The sequence below is a fragment of the Macaca nemestrina genome, chromosome 2 (genome assembly GCF_043159975.1).
Source record: "Macaca nemestrina isolate mMacNem1 chromosome 2, mMacNem.hap1, whole genome shotgun sequence".
In the NCBI taxonomy this organism is placed as follows: domain Eukaryota; kingdom Metazoa; phylum Chordata; class Mammalia; order Primates; family Cercopithecidae; genus Macaca; species Macaca nemestrina.
The window spans coordinates 41878557-41894535 of record NC_092126.1 but is presented as its reverse complement, the minus strand read 5'-3'; the positions used below and the strand labels follow the sequence as shown (position 1 = coordinate 41894535).

The window sequence follows — 15979 nt, the reverse complement described above, 5'->3', positions numbered from 1 at the left end:
ATGACTATTGATGTGGAGCATCTTTTCATGTGCTAATTTTCCATTCATTTATTGATTCATCTATTCAAATCTTTTGCCTACTTTAGAAATCTAGTTGTTTGATTTTCTATTTTTTAATTTCATGAATTCTTAAATATCAGAATATACATATGTATATTCTGGATACAAGTCCAATAGTAAAATATGTTTTTGAACATTTGTCTCCCATTGGTGGCTTACCTTTGTATTTTCTTAACGATATCTTTTAAAGGTAAGTTTTTTATTTTGATGAAGTCCAATTTATCAACATGCTCTTTTATGGATCATCGTTTGCTTAACCTAAAGTCACAAAAAGTGGTTCCTATGTTTTTTTTCTAGAGGCTTGTAGAACCTTCATAGTTCATAGTTTCATATTTTACATTTAAATCCATGGTTCATTGTGAGTAGATTATATCAGATGTTTTACATGTTGTCTGTGAATAAAGACAACTTATTCTTCTTTTCAATCTGGAAAGGTTTTCCTCTTTTTCTTTTTCTTTTCTTGGGAGGGCTGGTGCAGGACCTGGTTACACTGACTAGAACCTCCGGGAGAATGTTAAATAGCAGTGATGAGAGCAGACATCCTTGTCTGGTTCCTGATCTTAGAGTAAGAGCATTTGGTTTTTAGGTTAAGTATGTCGTCTGTGGGTTTTTCAGCTGTAGGTTTTTGTCCTTTGTCAGGTTGCAGAAATTCCCTTTTACTTCTAGTTTGTTGAGAGTTTTTTTTTTTTAATCAGGAATGATGTTGGGTTTTATCAAATGCCTTTTCAGCATCTTTTAAGATAAGCATGGGGTGTTACTTTTATCCTTCGTGGGGTTTCTGTAGGTTAATCCAACTATATTCCTGGGATGAACTCCACTTGAGAAGGACATATAATACTTCTTTATATATTATTTGATTAATTTGATGAAATATTTTTAGAATTTTTACTCTACATTCATAAAAGATACTAGTCTGCAGTTATCTTTTCTTCACTATTTTTGTCTGGCTTTGGTATTGGAGTAATATTAGCCACAGGCTAAATCAGAAAGTCTTTCATCCTCTTTAATTTGGGGGAACAGTTGTGTAGAATTAATATTATTTCTTTCTTAAATATTTGGTAGAATTCACCAGTGAAGCCATTTAGGTCTAAAGTTTACTTTGTGCGAAGGCTTTTCACTATCATCTTATTATTTGGTTTTTATTTGCCCAAACTCTTATTGCTTTATTTTTCCTCTTTTTCTGTTTTCTTCCAAATTAGTTGAATTTTTAAAATTCCATTTTATATCCTTTATTGTGTTATCATATTTTCATTCTAGACGTTGTTTTAGGATTTACAGTAACTATTTCTTACACAGTCTGCTTTCATGTGATAGTATAACACTTCACAGGTAAGAACTTACAACAGTATACTTCTGGTTTTCCCTCCTAGCCTTCATTCTATTTATCATATATTTTACTTTTACATATATTATAAAGCCTGTAATGCAGTTACTATTCTTGTTTAAACAATTATCTTTCTATTATATCTTGTTTAAAAAGCCAATATTTTGGCCGGGTGCGGTGGCTCAAGCCTGTAATCCCAGCACTTTGGGAGGCCGAGACGGGTGGATCATGAGGTCAGGAGATCGAGACCATCCTGGTAACACGGTGAAACCCCGTCTCTACTAAAAAATATAAAAAAACTAGCCGGGTGAGTTGGCGGGCGCCTGTAGTCCCAGCTACTCGGGAGGCTGAGGCAGGAGAATGGCGTAAACCCGGGAGGCGGAGCTTGCAGTGAGCTGAGATCTGGCCACTGCACTCCAGCCCGGGTGACAGAGCGAGACTCCGTCTCAAAAAAAAAAAAAAAAAAAAAAGCCAATATTTTTACTTTAGTATATTCTTTTAGAGAAGACTTAGATTTACAGAAAAATTGAGAAAAAGTACAGAGAGTTCCCATATACAGCCTCTTCCCCCAACAGACACACATAGTTTCCCCTATTATTAACATCTTGCATTAGTGTGGTGCATTTGTTAGCATTGATAAACCAATATTAGTACAGTATTCTAAGTCAATGTCCATAGTTTGCATTAGTGTTCACTCTTTGTGTTGTACAGTTCTAGAGCTTTGATAAATGCATGATGTTAAATATCCACCACTGAAGTATCATTCAGAATAGTTCTACTGGCCAAAAATCCCCCGTGCTTCACCTCTTCATCCTGTTTTTCCTCCCCTTCAACCTCTCGCAACCACTGATCTTATCACTGTCTCTAAAGTTTTGCTTTTTCCAGAATGTCCTATGGTTGAAATCATATAGTAGGTAGCCTTTTCAGACTGCCCTTTTTCACTTAGTAAATATGCATTTAAGGTTTCTCCATATTTTTTGTGACTAGATAGCTCATTTTATAAATTGCTGAATCGTATTCCATTATCTAGATGTATCACAGTTTGTTTATTCACCTACTAAAAAAATCTTGGTTGCTTTTGATTTTTAGCAATTATGAATAAACCTGCTATAAACATTCATGTGCAGGTTTCTGTGCAGACATACATTTTCAACTTATTCAGGTAAATACTTAGGAGTGCAATTGCTGAATCATAAGACTACGTGGCTCCAATGTCTTCTTTCTTGCATGATTTCAGACGAGAAATCTGTTGTCATCCTTTTGTTTCTCTATATGTGATGTGTCTATTATTTTCCCTCTGTCAGATTTTAAGATTTTTCTTATTATAATTGGCTTTGAATAATTTGATTATGATGTGCCTTTCTGCAGTTTTCTTCATGTTTCTTGTGCTTGAGATTTATTGAACTTCTTGAATCAGTAGATGTATAGTTTTCATCAAATTTGTAAAATTTTTGTCCACTATTTCTTCAAAAAATTTGGGTTCACTTTCCCATCTCGTGATGTCCTTTGGGGACTCAATTACATATATGTTAGGCTACCTGAAGTTGTCCCACAGCTTACTGATGCTCTTTCCACTTTGTCAAAAAAATTATTTTCTCTATGCATGTTTCATTCTGAACCATTTCTATTTGTGTGGTTTCAAATTCATTAATCTTTTCTTCATCCATGTCTATGCGTGTTTCATTCTGAATGGTTTCTATTGCTGTAGTTTCAAATTCATTAATCTTTTCTTCTATGTCTCATCTGATGTTAATCCCACCCAGTGTGTTTTTATCTCAGAGATTGTAGTGTCCATCTCTAGAAGTTTTGATTTAGGCATTTTTTGTAAGTTCTAGGTTTATGCTTAACTTTTAAAAGAAATGGAATACAGTTATAATCACTTTTCATGTTCTTCCCTGCTAATTCTATGTGTGTGTCAGTTCTGGGTTAGTTTACATTAACTAATTCTCATGATGCATTATGTTTTTTCTGCTTTTATGTGCCTGTTAATCTTTGTTTGGATGTCACACATTATGAATTTTACTTTGTTGGGTGCTACGTTTTTTTGGTATTCTTAGAGATATTCTTGTCCAGAGTGTAGTTGAGCAAATTTGAAACATTTGGGTTTTTTTGGATATTCCTTTACAATTTGTTGGGTGGGTCTGGAGCGGTGCTCCGTTTAGAGCTATTTATTTCCCATTACTGAGGCAAGACCTTTACAAAGATTCTACCCAATGCCCCACAGTTTAGGAGTCGTTCCATTCTTGTTGGTGGAACCAGGCACTATTTTCAGCACTCTGTGTGTGTGTACTGTCCACTGTTCCTAATCCTCCTGGATGCCTTCCCTGACCCACAGCTCTCAGGTAGTTTCTTTATGCACATGCTCTGATCAGTACTCTGCTGAGTAATTGACGAGGACCCTTTACAGATCCTGAGCTCTCTCTGTGTGTAGCTCTCTGTCTGTTTGGTACTCTGATTAGCAAACCCTAGCCACCTTGGTCTCCCTGAGCACTCAGTGTTATCTCCTGAATGCAGGGAGTTTTCTAGGCTCTGCCTGGATTCCCCTCTCTGTGCCGTCGCCTGGGAAGTCCCTCAAGGCAGTAAGTTGTGAAAATGGTAGGGATCCTCTTCTTTGTATCCTCTCTTTCAGGAATCACTGACCTTCATTTCAAGCCACTGTCCAGTATCTTAAAAACCAGTTTTATATATTTTGCCAATTTTGTTTCCTTATTTCAGGTAAGTCTGGTCCCTGTTCCTCCATCTTGCTTGGAAGTGGAAGTCCTCCTGAATGAAGTCGGCAGGACAAAAACACCTCAATGATACCATTAGGGAGTAATTTAAGATTGCAGGCCATGCATTTTCTAGACCTAGAATTTTCAAAGGATATTTTTCTTCTGGTTTAAAAACTATAGTTGATGAGGACTCACAAAGTAATACAAATCATAAAGCAATTATAAAAAGCATGAAATTCCAAGAAATTGGAACTGCCACTGAATATCTAGGATGGAGGGTCTCCATGGTAGAGAATTTCCTAATGAATGGCTGGGGTGAGCTAAAGGATGAGGCGGGCTGCAGAGAGGTGAGTAGCAAGACTAAGGCAGGTTCCCCTGTTACATGCTGTCATAGTATCCTAGCCCTGCATTTAGAGTGCTTATGAACAGTTTAGTTAAATAATTGTTAGTTTACTTGGTTATTATCTATTTTACCTTCCTGACTAAAGGCTCCATGAGGGCAGAGCCTTTAGCACTATACCTTCAGCAGACATCGGTGTGTTTGACACATAGTAGAAGCTCAATAAACAGCCATTGAATAAATGGGCCAGGTGCAGTGGCTCATGCCTGTCATCCCAGCACTTTGGGAGACCAAGGCAGATTACCTGAGGTCAAGAGTGTGAGACCAGCCTGGCTAACATGGTGAAACCCCATTTCTACTAAAAATACAAAAATTAGCCGGGCAAGGTGGCACGCGCCTGTCATCCCAGCTACTCGAGAGGCTGAGGCATGAGGATTGCTTGAAATTGGGAGGCAGAGGTTGCAGTGAGCCAAGATCATGCCACTGCACTCCAGCCTGGGTGACACAGCAAGACTCTGTCTCAAAAAACAAAACAAAAAAAAAAACAAAAAAAAAACCCCATCGAATAAATGAACAAATAAATTAATAATGATGAGTAGGATTAGGAGAGCAGGGCCCAGGCCTCCAGGCAAGGATGAGAAGAACCAGCCCTTCTAAGAATTGGAGAGCAGCAATGATAAGGACCTGAGGGGCGGACAGAGCCCACAGTTCACCCTTGTGTGTGCTCAGTACTTAGTGACTGCTCACAATTGTGCAAGTTAGCAGAATGTTCTGGTTGTCCACTGCACTGTAACCAACTCTCCAAAACTTGGCAGCATTTATTTTGCTCATGAATCTGAAATTTGGGTAGGGCTTGGTGGGGACAGCTCATCTCTGCCCTCTCGTGTACCAACTGGAGTAGCTCAAAGGCTGTGCCTGTGATTATCCAAAGGCTCATTTGTCATATGTTTGCCAGTGGATGCTGGCTGTCAGCTGAGATCTCATCAGCTGAGTGGGGGCTGTCAGGCAGAATACCTACACATGGCTTCTCTGTGTGGTCTGCACTTCTTCACATCCTGGTGGCTGGATTCCAAGAGTCAGCATCTTAGGAGATAGAGAGCCAGTCCAAAGCCATATCACCTGTTCTCACCTGGTCTTGGAAATCACACACCATCACTCCCATCTCACTTTATCCAGTAGAAGCAAGTTGCTAAGGCTGACCAGTATTCAAGGAGAGATGAATTAGACTCCACTTTTTGAAGGGACAAGTGTGAAAGAACGTGTGGGCATGTTTCTAGACTGCCCTGCAGAGTGCCTGTGGAGTGCTGCCGCATGTTGGGCCCGTGTACTGTGAGGAGGCCCCAGCACAGCTGAGGGGAGGTGATGCTGACATAGGAGGGGGTGACGATGGGGACAACATGACAGCCTGGCATCAGATAGTTTGGAGCTCCTAGCAGGGCAGCAGGAGACCAGGGGACAACGAGCCCCCTCACCCCGAGAGCTGGGTGCTCAGTGGGGGAGGCCTCCCTAGAGGAAGAGATCATTGAGGTGTGGCAAGAGGGGAGGACGCTTCTGGGAAGGAGGTGTGAGGTGGGGCTGTGGGGTGGTGCGTGGCCTGTCCAAGCCCAAGCAGCTGCTGAGCGGCAAGTGGTTTGAACCCACATCGGTGTGTTGGAAGGGCCTGTGTTCTTCCACTGCAGCAGCAGCAGCAGCAGCTCTAAAAATGCAATGACGATAATAGCCATGGTTCTTCCCAGGGGAGCCATGAACCCACGGGCTTTGGAATTAATGTGAATCCCGGCTCTGTCTTGTACTAGCGGGGTGAATTTGTATGTTTTACTCCACTTCTCTGAAACTCAATTTCTCTTCTGTAAAATGGGCTTGATAATCCCCACCTTTCGGTGTTGCCGTGGGGTTTAGTGATAATCCTCACGAAATGTCTAGCAGCGTGGGGTGCAGAGAAGGTTCTCAGTGAGTGGTACCCAGTCCTGCCTTTGCAGAGCACTTTACCATTTTACATTATGGCCTTTTCATTTGTTCCCCAAAATCACTTGAGAGAGGAAGGGCAGGGATGGTCACCTGGGTGCAGGTGAGGAGCAGGGACAGCGTGGACAAGGCATGTGTGGGCCAAGCGGCAGGCACTGGAGGTGGCATGCGAGCACCTGGCCAGTTCGGAGGTGCTGCGGGTTCCTGGACAGCGCCCTCCTCTGCACAGTGAGGGACGCGTGCTCTCCTGGCGGTGGGCGCTAGGTGGCGCTGTGGGACCGCCGTGGGGAGCCAGACGCTGGAGCAGGGCGTCCACCCAGGCGGTTAAACCTTAGGGTGCCTTTCCCGGCCAGGCCCTCAGTGGAGCTGGGGCAGCCCCGCTCCCTGTTTGGCATCTCTCGGACTCACACAGAGACAGAATGCATTCTCCTTCTCATGCAGCCTCATGCTACCTTCTCCGCTGACGCTGCAGACAGACCCTCCACCCTCTCTCCTTCCTGCCACAGAGGCATAGGGTCTCTCCGGACAGGAGGATGTGGGAGCCCACAGCACCTGTTCTAGGAGAGAGGGTGACTTTGCTGCAAGGACCCTGTCTAGTTCCTAAATGCCAAAGGCTACATCTGGGCATGCAAACCCCTCTTTCTAATGCTGTAAATTTAGTGATACATCTCCACAACCATGTCTTTGGGGAGACTTACCTTTCTAACGGGGCGGGAGCCACATTTCCCTCCCATCTAGTCTGGCACTTGGTAGCCCCACCTGTGCCCACAGGCCTTTGCCATGAATCTTTCAGGGTGTGGTAGAGGAGACAGCCTGCGTCACGAGCCCATCAAATCTGTAAGGCAAGTTCAGCCTCCACAAACTAGTAATTTAAAATCAGAGTCACTGCGGCAACTTCTCTGAGGCTCATCTGCAGAGTAGGGACAGTAATCCCTACTTTGTAGGGTTGCAGTGAGAAATAAATGATGTGTCTTGTGGATGTGCTTTGTCTGTTGGAAATCTCTAGGCACCTGTGAGATGCGGTTATCACAAAAAGAGAACACCTTTGGACAGCCTTGGGACATGTACAAAGTGGCTGTCGTGGGCAGAAAGTGCCAGAAAGATGACGGCAGGGTGGGAGGCAGACACCGGCCTTGAGCCAGGTAGTCAGGGTTAAGGGTGTGAGAGCAAGTGGGACTCGCACAAGCATAGTGATTGGAAAGTGTCAGTGAGTGGGATCTGGCCCAAGTGGCCGGAAGGTGAAGACAGGGCCAGACCGAGGGGGACTTCAGTGCCTGGACACTGAATCTGAACCCAGTTCTGCAGCCTTCAGGGAATATTTATGGATTCTCAATCTCCATCAAAGAAGGGGCAGCCCCTGGACAGGTCCCTCCAGCAGCGGTGGGAATGGGAGAGGGGCAGCCAGCCAGGAGGCTCTTGTAATCACTGTGCACTTCACCCTGCTCTTAATTGTGAAACACTTGATTCGAAACACTGCTCCTCCTCCAACTTCTCCTGATGGTTGAAATGGGCTTGAGGGTTGAGGTCCACTTGTTCTTTCTGTCTCTGGAGGACAGGCCCAGTTGGCCGCAGCAGACTGCCTTGACAGCTGATCCAGTGCTGTTCACACATATGCTCTACCTGCCCTGACACAGGAAGGGTGTCTCCAGGCTTCGCCTCCCACCTCCCCACGAGGCAGGAAGCCCAGCCCCAGGCCTGTCTGAGCTGTCTCAGAAAGAAGCTGGGTTATGGAACCACAGCGGCTCCCCACCCCCAGCACACACACACACACACACACACACACACACACACGAAATGAAACGCATGGTGGCCAGGGAAAGCCACGCAAAACCACAGGACCATGTGGTGTGCTCACGCCAGACACACAAGAAGGCAGACGTGCTGCAGCCAGCCTGGGCTCCTCCTGCAGAGAGTGGCAGGGTTGGCTTCCCCTCCACGGCAGCCTCATCACCAGTCCTTGGAACGGTTGGCCAGGAGGCTTTAGTTGTGGGTCAGAGGTCTTGGCCAGTGGGCTCTTCTGTTGGGAAGTAAAGGAAGCATCTGAAATCACTTTCCATTCTCTGCCTGTGGCTGACAATGTTTCCTAAATGCCAGCCTTCACAGTGCCCATCATTTTTGATAGCTTCGGTTGAAACATCCCTTGAACATCAACTCTGAACCCCAGCAACAGAAAGCCTGCAGAAGGAGGAGAAAGGCAAGAATTGGAGAAGTTGAGTTGGCCTAAAGGTACTCATGGGGACTACCTCTGTGGAGGAAAGTTTATTTCCGTGCATTACGATCCTTCTTCCTACAGGGAGAAGGCAGAGTTTGAAGGCAGAATCTGGGGCAATGGGAGGCTCGGTTTGTTGGATTCTGGCTTGGCAAGATGTATGTTCTGAGATCTGAAAGCAATTTCATGTTATGCGATTTTTCGCCCTCCCCGTGGTAGCCTGGCAAGACCCTTGAGCCAGAAAAGAGGCTGAGAAGCCAACTCCCATGTGTGTCAGGAGTGCTTTGTGCTTCAGTTTTTCCATATGCAATATGGGGATAACAGTACACACAGGCATTTCACAGGGTTGCCATGAAGATTAATGATAGATGTAAAGATAGATTTAGATAAAGATAGATTTCGAAAAGGGCAATGCACCGTTTAATGGAGGTGGTATTTTCCCCCCAGTGGGAAAAATACAGTATAATTCTTACTACATACAAGCACAACCTCAGTCCACAAAGCCAAGTGAGTCTGAGAAACAAAGCCAAAAGCAAACCTAGAGGGCAGGAGGTGGAATTCTCAGTGAGGATTGAGTGGAGGGTTTTCCCTCCCTCTGATGGCTCCAGCAGCTCCCCCGGCCCTGCCTGATGAAAGAGAAGACAGGCTCTGTTGTGGTTTGACACATGCCCCCAATGTCAGGTTGCAACTCTGTTCAGCAATTAGCTCTCAGAGGCGGCAGCTGTGTGGAAAGGGCCAGGGCTTGCAACCAGGGTGCCTGTGTCCCAGTGCCAGCCAGGCCCTACACGAGCTCAGAACCCTTGGGGGAGCTGCTCAGCTTCCCCAATCAAATAGATCTAGGAACTCCTTCGGGTTGCTAGATTTACCAAATAAAAATACAGGACACCCAGATATATTTGAACTTCATATAATCAACAAATAATCGTTTAGTACCAGTATATCCCATGCAATATTTGGAACATACTTATATTAAAAATATTATTCAATATTTATCTAAAATTCAAATTGAACTGGGCATCCTGTATTTTATCTGACAACCCTACTCCTTCATGAGACTCTACAAGGAGTCCACTGGGTGAAGGGGCTTCAAGAATGTAAACATTTTCAAGGTACAGGTTGGGAGGCATTACGTAAAGATTGTGAACAGTAACCACAGCAAACAAAATGGCCTTTCACTTTGAGCCCTCTGACACCTGCTGCCCTTCCATCTCTCCTCCACTTCAGTGGAATCTCTTCATTTCTAAAGGCCTCCCCAGCTCTTCCAACCTCTGATCCTCTCTGGCTCTCATTTCCCCCGTCCCACTGTCCATCCCCAGGGTCCTCAACAGACCCACTTGGGTTCTTGGAGGATGCTGAAGTCATTCTCTGCTCTGCCTCCTCTCTGGTCTTAGCTTAGGCTGCCCTAACAAAATACCATAGACTGCATGGCTTAAAAAAGTAATTCATTTTCTTCTAGTTCCGGAGGCTGGAATTCTGAGATCAGGGTGCCAGCATGGTCGGGTTCCGGCGCAGGCCCTCTTCCTCCCTGTAGGGGCTGCCTTCTTGCTATGTCCTCATATGGCCTTTCCTCCATGTGTGCCCATGGAGGGAACAGAGATCTCCCTCTCCTCCTGTTCTTACAAGGCCACAGTCCTATGAGATGAGAGCCATCCCTTATGACCTCACTTAACCTTAATTACCTCTTAAAGACTCTATCTCCAGATACAACCACATTGGGTGTAAGGGCTTCAACATACAAGTTTCAGGGGGACACAATTCAGTCCAGAGCACCCCCACTTCCACTGTTGTCAATGTGGCTTAGACTTGTGACTGTGGCTGTCAAGGGGCAGTGTGGTGCAGTGGGACGCCCGGGGGCCCATTTAACAGTCTTCCCGAGGTCCCCAGCTTCCATGGCAGACTGGGTGCTCTGCTTCTCATCCTTGAGCTCAGAGGCCTCCTGTGTGCAATGGAATGATGTTGGCCCTGTCTCAAAAGGGTTTCTTGAGAGGGAAATGAAATGATGTTGGTAAAGCACCTAAAATGGCCATGCACACAGTGGCCCCGAGTGCACCTGCTAGCTACCAGGCGACCTGCTCACCCGCCCCCACCATGCCAGGCAGCCTGCTGGCAGGCACCCATGTTCCCTGGGAGGGTAAACCTCTCCCTCACCGTGGCCTCGTTGCACCTGTTTCCACTGGTCTCACCATTCCAGGCTGCTGGTCTGGCCAGCTGCTGCCTCCTCAGTGCCTGACATGGTTTGGCTCTGTCCCCACCCAAATCTCATTTTGAATTGTAGCTCCCATAATTCCCACATATTGTAGGAGATAATTGAATCATAGGGGCGGTTTCTCCCACACTGTTCTCATGGTAGAGAATAAGTCTCCCAAAATCTGATGGTTTTATAAGGGGCTTCCCCTTTAGCATGGCTCTCATTTTCTGTCTTGTCTGCCACCATGTAAGATGTGCCTTTTGCCTTCTGCCATAATTGTGAGGCCTCCCCAACCACGTGGAACTGTGAGTCTCCATCAAACCTCTTTCTCCTTATAAATTACCCAGTCTTGGGTGTGTCTTTATCAGCAGCGTGAAAATGGAGTAATACAGTGCCCGTCTGCCTTCCTCTCCTCAAACCTTGCTGGATATGCTCTCTCATGACCAGAATTTATCAATGTAATTGGTCCCAAAATGTAGCAGAGAAATAGACAAGCTCACACCATTAGCCCATTCCTTCCCCAACCCAACTGAGGCCTTCTAGAAATCCAGCCCCCTCATGGAAGCATAGCTAGTGCCCAAGATGGGGCTGGCTCTCTGCTGCCCCAATTTGGGGGCCCCAAGTGGCTTTCAAGACAAAGTATATCTGGGGATGGAGGTTGGTGGAGAATCATGAGATGGATGAGGACTCTGGGGTCTTTTGCTTTTGTTCTCTGAGCCCAAGGAGCAGTCAGGGCCGAGTGGCCCACTGAGAAGGACAGAGGTTAAGAAGCAGGAGACCCTGCCCTGCCTCCCCCAAAGCCCTGGGCCCATCCCTTAGCCCTGCTGGCCTGCATTTTCCTTTTGTCAGAAAGAGAGACCAACCCATGCACAGGCCACCTCTCAAAATAATTCATTCATTCATCCAACACACAGCCTTCTTCCAGGATTGGAGGAGGACATAGGGGACACACACAGGGGAAGGACACATCCTTGCCATTGTGGGGGCTCCCGGCTGGAGGGAGGGATGGAGATGATGCTGCCACAGTGCAGTGGAAAGAGAATGGACAGAGGCAGGCTTGGGACACATAGGATGGGATAGGGGACCGGCTCCCAACATGAGCAGACAAAAGGAAACAATGATGCAACGTGCATCATTAACAAAAATGTAAAAGTCAGCCATCTCAAATGTTGGCAACAATGTGGTACAGATGTGGTACAGTATGAACATCACATTCTGCCAGTGGGAAGCCCATTTAGTTCAACTTCTCCAAAAAACACTGGAGACATCCATTCTGTAAGACCCAGAAATCCCACCCCTAGGTATGTGTCCTAAAGAAACATCCACATGTGCACCGGGAGATCTGTACTGGAACACTCCCAGCAGCAACGCTCATAGAAACCCCAAATGGAAACAGCTCCCCGAGGGCCAGCAGGGATATAGAATGTGAACGATTAAACCGTGGCACATTCACACAATAGAATGCTATACAGCAATGAAAATGAACACAAGGTGGCTGCATGCAATAATAAGGATGAATCTCACATGCACAATTTTGGCAAAAGAGGCCAGATGCAAAAAGGTACATATTGCATGGTTCCATTTTAATGAAGTTTTAGAACATACAAAACTATATTGCTTTGGGATGTGCACATAGAGATGACAAATCTTGAAATGAAAACTAGGACTAGCACCAAGTCAGAAAGGTGGTTTACTTCCATCTCGTGGTTTCTCTAGGACAGAGGTTCTCAACTGGGGATGATTTGTCAATGTCTGTAGGATATCTGTCCGTGTCTGGAGGGGTGTATTGGATTGTGATGACCCTGAAGAGGGGTGGGAAGCAGGGTAAACATGCTACTGGCATGTACTGGATGCTATTGGCCAGGGATGCTGCTAAATATCCTACAATGCACAGGACATCCCTCCCCACCCCACACCCCCAACGCTAAGGAATTATTCTTCCCACCATGCCATAGTGCTGACCTTGAGACACCCTGGTCTAGGAGAAAAACGAAGATGCTCACATGGGGTTTCTAAGATCCTGGCAATGTACATGGCGGGGGTGGTGTCATTTAAAATGCATCCTTTAAGTTCTACATAAAGATTTCATGCACCCTAGAATAATTACAGAGAATGCAGTTGGGTGTTTGGGAAGATCTGCAGGGAGGCCCATGAGATGAAGTACGGATCTCCCAGTGCACATGTGGATGTTTCCCTAGGACACATACCTAGGAGTGGGATTTCTGGGTCTTAGCATCTGGCCGCAAGGGGAGCCCAGGACCAGGGCTGTTGCTGGGACACCCTCACAAAGCACTTCAGATGCCTGAGCAGCCTGACACTGGCCCACAACAATCACCCAAGAAACTGGCATACAGAGGGGCTCCCAAGGCTAAGGACGAGTGCCCTGCCCAGTGAGGTGAGTCCGCTGGGTTCTGCTCTACTGTGGGGTGCTGCAGAGGCCACAGGGGGCCAGGTGGAGAGAAGGCCTGACTGGCCGCTCCCCCCACCACTCTCAGGAGGGTCTGGGGGTCCAGGGCTTCAGTGAGGCATTTTTGGTGGTACCAAGAACTACACCCTTTCACATCCACTTACGGGGGAACCACCCAAACAAACTCTGAGCTTTTTCACTCCAAGATTAATAAGGAAGACAGCAGCAACATATACTAGAATTCAAACTCAAACTTGTGTTTGAATCTTGGCTTGCCACTTAGAAGCAGCGTGACCTTGGACAAGTTACTTGATTTTGCTGAACCTCAGCTTCGTCGCGTGTAAAAACTGATGTCTATGGCATAGCGTTGGCATGAGGAAGAGATAAAATGATGTTGGTAAAATGGCCAGACGAGCATCCAGGGCATAGTAGTGGCTACTAAGTGGCAGCCATGACTGGCCACCGTCAGAGGCAGCACAGCCGCTGTGGGATGCTGAGGAGTGTGGTTGGCAGCCGCCACCATGGGCTCTCCACCTCGCTCAGTGTCACTTTGATGGTTCAGACCTCTTGTGTCCTTTACCCGTATCCCTGCTAATAGCCCTTGGTACCAACTGATTTAAAAATTATTAGCTCCTTTGGGGAAACGAGGGAAGGAATTTCGGTCCAGGCCTGGGCCAAGGCTCTGAAAGAGGAGCGTGCTTCCTGGGACACAGGCACTGGCGTGAGAGCCTGCACATCGACAGGAAAGGCAGGGCCCCTCGGCTCTGCTTCCACCACCTCCACAGGCACCCTGATACTCTTGCCAGGGTCTCAGCTCTGTTTTGTTTCACCAAAAAAAAAGACTATGTGCCCATATCAGTCAGGTGCCGAGCAGGCAAGAGATGGCACATTTGATTTAGGATCATTTGAAGGGAATTTAATCAACTATTCAAATAGCATGACCTTGGACCTCATGAGTGAGATCTAGGGACACCTCAGGGACAGTACAGATTCTGAAAGGGTGGGAGGGTAAAAGGGTTACCAGAACCTGGAACGGGAGTGTGGTCCAGGCAGGGGTGCCTGGAGGGAGCTGTGACCTTCAGTCCAGGGACATGAGTATCCTGCCACAACCCTGCAAGATCTGCTAGAGGAATAAATACTCCCACTCATTTTTCCCCTGCCCTTAGATCTCCTGCTGGTCCCTTGCATTGATCTAATCTAACAGGAACACAATGGACGAGAGGGTCTTTATGCAGTCCATTCTGGTCAAACTCTTGGACATACAGCAGGATGGCAGGAGAGAGGGTGTAAACAGAAAATGCTCAGCACAGGCATGTTTGAAGGGGGTTTCCTTCAAAGGAGGCTCCACTTGGAGGCTCTCTGTAATGATGGATGCCTTCCTTGTATGTCAGTCTTATGAACATGACTGTTTCATGTCTGAGCGACATTTTAAAAATCAACTTTATTGAGGTGTAACTGACACACAATAAAACACATCCATGTTAGATGTACCCTTTGATAAGCCTTAGGGAATAGATACAGCCATATAGCCCCCACTACAGTCAATGTACAGAACACTCCCAGCATCACTGGATACCCTGATCCCCTTCCCCATCAGTGCTCCACCCCAGCCTTACCTCTGAGCAGCCAGAGCCACTTCCTGTCATTACAGATCGCATTTGTCTTTTCTGGAGATTTGTATACATGGAATAAACCAGCATGTACTCTTTTGTGTCTTATTTCTTTCACTCTGCATGATTTTGAGATTTATTGTGTATACAGGTTTTTTATTGATTTCACCACCGAGTTAGTATTCCATTGTGCCAATATGTCACCATTTATTTATTCCTTCACCTACTGATGGACATTTGGGCTACTTTTAGGTTTTTGCTGTTATGAATAAAGCTTCTATGAATATTTGCAAAGGAGACTTTATATAGACAAATGTTTTCATTTCTCTCAGGTAAATATCCAGCAAGGAGATTGCTGGGTCATATGATAAGCGTCTGTTTAACTAGATAAGAAACTGCTAATCTGTTTTCTAACATGTTCTTATTTTTTGAAACCCACCAGCAAAGTATGTTCTGATTGCCCACATCCTCATCAACACAGAATCTTCCTTCTTTTTAATGTTAGCCATTCTAGTGGGAGAGGAGGTGGTGATATCTCATTGTAGTTTACTTTGAGTTTCTCTGTGACTAATGACATTCAGCATCTTTTCATATGCCTGCTGCCCATTCAGATATCTTCTTTTGTGAAGTGTTTGTTCAAATCTTCTGCCTTTTTTAAGCTGTGTGTATACTTAATATTGAGTTAATTCCTTCCAGTTTATGGCCTGCCCTTTTGTTTCTTAACAGTGAAACTTGAAAACCAGACTTTAAAAAAAAATTATCATTAGGGCCCTTCTTAAATGTGACTACTAGGCCATGTAAGAAGGGCCAGTTCTCCTCACCCTGCCTCGCTCCAGGGTTGCCCACGTTCCCTTTTATTGCACGAGTTCTCAAAGGAGAAAAGCTGGCTGGAAAAACCACCTCTGTGTCAGCTGAGAGGAGCCCACAGAGGCGCTCTGCTTCTTCCCTCGGCCTAAAGCAAACACGAAGGTGCAGCTCTGGGGGCTCACGATAGGGACCCCGTAAGCTGCTGAGTCTTCAGCCACTCAAACCAGGTCCTACCTCGGTGCCAGGCCTTGGGCCATGATGCCCTTCACAGGCATCTCCTGGCTGAGTCCTTACTGCCACCTGTGAGGTGGAGTCACTGTTCCCATTTGATGGATGAGGCACAGACTAGTATGTCTGT

The 15979-nt window shown here is 46.0% G+C and overlaps 1 long non-coding RNA gene across 1 annotated transcript in view; it reads right to left on the bottom strand.

Annotated features, from left to right (window-relative positions):
• Nucleotides 1–4963: 4963 nt before the first annotated feature.
• Nucleotides 4964–15979, bottom strand: part of LOC105469956 (uncharacterized) — a 153617-nt gene continuing 142601 nt past the window's right edge. Inside the window, exon 3 of the long non-coding RNA XR_980157.2 lies at nucleotides 4964–8575. This is a non-coding gene — a long non-coding RNA (uncharacterized lncRNA). The remainder of the gene's footprint in view (nucleotides 8576–15979) is intronic.